The 4,374-nt window shown below is 38.8% G+C and overlaps 1 long non-coding RNA gene across 1 annotated transcript; it reads right to left on the bottom strand.

Moving 5' to 3' along the window:
- Positions 1 to 579: 579 nt before the first annotated feature.
- On the bottom strand, positions 580 to 2,575 carry LOC140181021 (uncharacterized). Its single transcript, XR_011875517.1, has 3 exons — positions 2,515 to 2,575; positions 2,298 to 2,426; positions 580 to 907 (listed from the first exon to the last, which is right to left on the bottom strand). It is a non-coding gene; the product is annotated as an uncharacterized lncRNA (long non-coding RNA).
- Between the last annotated feature and the right edge of the window lie 1,799 nt (positions 2,576 to 4,374).

A 4,374-nucleotide genomic window follows, 5' to 3' on the forward strand; every position in this document is an offset into this window, starting at 1 on the left:
GATCATCTCATTCATAAGGTTGAAAAACGAAGATACATCTTAGAATAGAGTCATACACGAATTGAATAGAACAGTATTTTATTAATCCATGAAAATTAGCAGAGCTCCTAACCTTAACCTAGGAGGTTTAGTGACTCATGCTAATAGAAAAATAAAATGGAAACGTAAAAGTGGGCAAGAGTCCTTAACAAGGGTGAACTCTTATTTATATATACTAATCTAATGACTAATGATTACAGAAATAAGATAAACTAAGTTGATAGTGTGAAAATCCACTTCTGGGGCCCACTTGGTGAGTGTTTGGGCTGAGGTTGAGTGTCTCCCACGAGCTAGTCCCTTAGGGCCATTGAACGCTGGCCAGGGACCCCCTTTTGGGCATTGAACACCAGCTACTTGTAACACCCTACCACACTAAGCTTTACGCTTAAGTCGTAAAACGAATGTGGTGTGGTATTACGACCTCTAAAATAAAATGAGTACATATAATAGCAGAAGAATTATAATATGCTAGGAGCCTTGAAGAAAAGGGGAAAATAAAAATCGCACAATAAAGGCGCAACGCTCAAGGAACGAGTTAACTTACGTGCTAAGAAAACCATAACTATCAAACATAAGCTAACAGAAGTGGGAATAGAGTGCCAAAGATACAAAATATCAAGCTCCTAACTCAGCCTGCGAAGTCAAGACTGGCCGGAGAATATTTACACATATATACATACATATCCAAAATCCAAAAGTACATATACACAATCCTGCCTCTCCATAAACCTCTAAGAGGATCAAAAAGAATAAGTCATGCGGAGAGAAAACTAAGTACATATATATACATCATAGCATAACAAAATATCCCAGTAACCACTCCGCTTCAAGAGTCCAGACGCCTAACGAGATGCCTCTCGACCTGCATCTGAAAAATAACAACATAGTATGGAATGAGAACCGGAGGTTCTCAGTATGGTAAAGGTGCCACACACATAATATATAAGGTCCTGGGAATGCCAGAGGCAATCCTAGAACACCGACACTCAGATTATAGAGCTTAAAGTATTAAACAGAAGCCATAAAGGGTGGTTCTCTAAAAATATTTAATCCTAACTTAACTTAACCTTAAATCTAAATCCCATACTGCCATTCCTCCATACCTCCAACTCCATCATGCATTTTCACAGACAACTAAACAGACAAAGGCAAACACAAGAAGGTTACAAGTACTGCAGATAACAAATATACATTTAGCATGGCAAATACAGATAGGCACACCCAATTAGAGCACAAGCAAGTAATTCAAGTAATATGCATATGATGCATGCCTGTCCTATGGCTGATGAGGCTCATCTGTCGGTTATCCAGCCAACCCGACAAGTCTGAATTGTACTTAGACTGTCCCCCGACGTGCATCCCCAAGAGTCTATGCATAGTTTTTTCTCAATTAATCAATAATACTCAATGGGGGTAACATTCCCGGGAATTTATATAGTGCCCGGTCACACACTTACGTCGTAGGGTCAACAGAGTATCGAGTTTTCAACCTGGTACACGTGGTGGCAAGCCACGGCACTTAATCCAGGGAATCTCGTATCTCAGATTATTCAAATTCACAAGCCATATAAATAATTCAATTATAATTCATCAACATCAACATCATTCTTAATCACATTTCATTCATCATCATACATCAATCATATTCAATCCTTATCCTTCATTATCACACCTCCCATTCCGTCCATCAATAGTTCCAATTCAAAACATAATTCATTCTTTTCTAAATGAATCAAACTTAAAACATGCTCATTTTCTTAATAACTCAAAATCAAACCATATAACCTTTGAATCTAAATCTTTTTAAATAATCATATAAACAAAATCTCTAATTTTTTTATAAAATTTCGGCAGCATCTCCTCTAAAACTCGGACTTTGCCACCCTTTTCGGGTCCAAACCTGCTTTCTTTTCAATTCAACATACCCTTCCTCATCATCATAACAGTCACCACAATAAATCTACTTCAGATTAACAATTATATTCATACAATATTCAAATCCAACAACCAAAATTCAACTAAGGATCATAGTTCACTAATCCTAGGCTTCTAACACAAAATATCTCAAATCAATAATTCACCAAATCATTAGCACTAAACCAACCATGTTCATCAACAATAACATTCACCATCCAAATATATTCATCGACAAATTACTAAACATTAAACATACACCTGCATTCCAACTTATCCTATGGCCGTCTAGCCTAAGTTTTCACAGAACATTATATATTAAATGCAAAAAACCAAAACCATACCTTAGCCGATTTCCACGTAACGACCAAAGCTATTTGTTCAAAACCAAGACAACCCCTCAAAACTCAACTAATCCGCTTCCTCCAAGTTCCAGTATTCACAATTTCAAGCTCCAATTATTTATTTTCAACCTAATACATATTCATAATACATATATACCCAATTTAATACTCAAAGCTCAAATTTAATGAAAATAAAATAGAATTATCGTATCCTCACCTTACCCAAGCTTCACATAAGCAAGAGTGAACATTTCTCTCAAGCTAATTGGATCCTAAAACATCAGAAATCAAAGAAATTCAATATTCCCACTTAAAATTCGAAAATTGGGGGAAGATGAAGCTGAGAGTGATTAAATAAGTTACCTTTGAAATTGTTCCGATAGAAATGTAGAGCTCGACGCGGTGAACGCGTGGCCGCAAACGGTGCGGCGATTGGAGCTCGGACGAAGAAGTTACGGGGATCGGAAATTAACGTGAGGGTTACGGGAATGTTTCTCGTTTCTCTTCTCCCTGGAAGCTGAAAGCTTCGTTGCTGCAGTAATGAGGGAGAAGACAAAGCTGGGTTCATTTAATAGGGCTAGTCCGGTTGAACCGACAGCCCGGTTCGGGTCCTATTCAACCGGTTCGGTCCTTTCGGTCCAATCTTGGACCATTTTCTTCAAAATTAGTGTCAAAATTCTCGTTTCGATGAGCTCTACCCTATTTTGATATAATATTCGCATTTCTAATTCTCCTTATTAAAAACTAATTTATTAACTAATTTAACCGGGGTTTACATCCTACCCACCTAATAAAGAATTTTGCCCTCAAAATTCAAATCTAGTTACCTGAAAAGAGATTTGGATAGTCCTTTCGCATATCTGATTCGAGCTCCCAGGTATGTTCCTCGATACCAGCTCGAATCCAAGCTATTTTTACCAATGATACTTCCCTTCCTCGTAATCGTTTAACACTGGTGTCATCAATTCTTACCGAGGCTACTGGAAGTGTTAGATCTTCTCTCACTTGGATTGGTTCTGGTTCTAGAACATGACTTGCATCAGGAGTATACTTCCGAAGCTGTGATACATGAAATACATCGTGCAAATTCGAAAGGTACGGCGGTAAGGCAATTCTATAAGCCACTGGTCCAATTCTCTTCAGAATCTCAAACGGTCCAATATAACGAGGATTCAGTTTCTTGGTCTTAATAGCTCTTCCCACGCCAGTGGTTGGTGTAACTTTCAGAAAGACATGTTCTCCTTCTTCGAATTCCAAAGGCTTTCGCCTCTGATCAGCATAGCTCTTCTGGCGGCTTTGGGCTATAAGCATTCGACTACGAATCTTCTTTATCTGCTCAGTCGTTTCAGCTATCATTTCAGGCCCTAATAAACTCCTTTCTCCAGTTTCATACCAAAATAGTGGAGACTGACATTTTCTACCATACAGAGCCTCATATGGAGCCATTCCGATGCTCGCATGATAGCTATTATTATAAGCAAATTCTATTAATGGCATATACCGATCCCAACTCGTCGGCTGGTCTAAAACACAAGCCCTTAACATATCCTCCAAGGTCTGAATAGTTCTTTCTGACTGACCATCTGTCTGAGGGTGATACGCAGTACTCAAGCTTAACTGAGTCCCAAATGCACGCTGAAAAGCTCCCCAAAACCTTGATGTAAAACGGGGATCTCTATCAGATATAATAGTAGAGGGCACACCATGTAATCTGACAATCTCTTTGATATACATTCGAGCCAATTCTTCCATTGTGCAACTTATTCGGATAGGAAGAAAGTGAGCTGATTTTGTTAGTCGATCCACAACCACCCAAATAGCGTCACAACCAGATCGGGTTCTAGGCAAACCTATCACAAAATCCATTGCAATACTCTCCCATTTCCATTGTGGAATCTCCAAAGGCTGAAGGGTCCCTGATGATCTCTGATGCTCAATCTTAACCTTCTGACACGTTAAACATTTAGATACATGCAATGCCACATCATTCTTCATACCTGGCCACCAAAACATCGCTTTCAGATCCTGATACATTTTAGTGCTCCGTGGGTGAATTAAAAACCCGCTCTTATGAGCT

The sequence above is a fragment of the Arachis hypogaea genome, chromosome 17 (genome assembly GCF_003086295.3).
Source record: "Arachis hypogaea cultivar Tifrunner chromosome 17, arahy.Tifrunner.gnm2.J5K5, whole genome shotgun sequence".
NCBI classification, from domain to species: domain Eukaryota; kingdom Viridiplantae; phylum Streptophyta; class Magnoliopsida; order Fabales; family Fabaceae; genus Arachis; species Arachis hypogaea.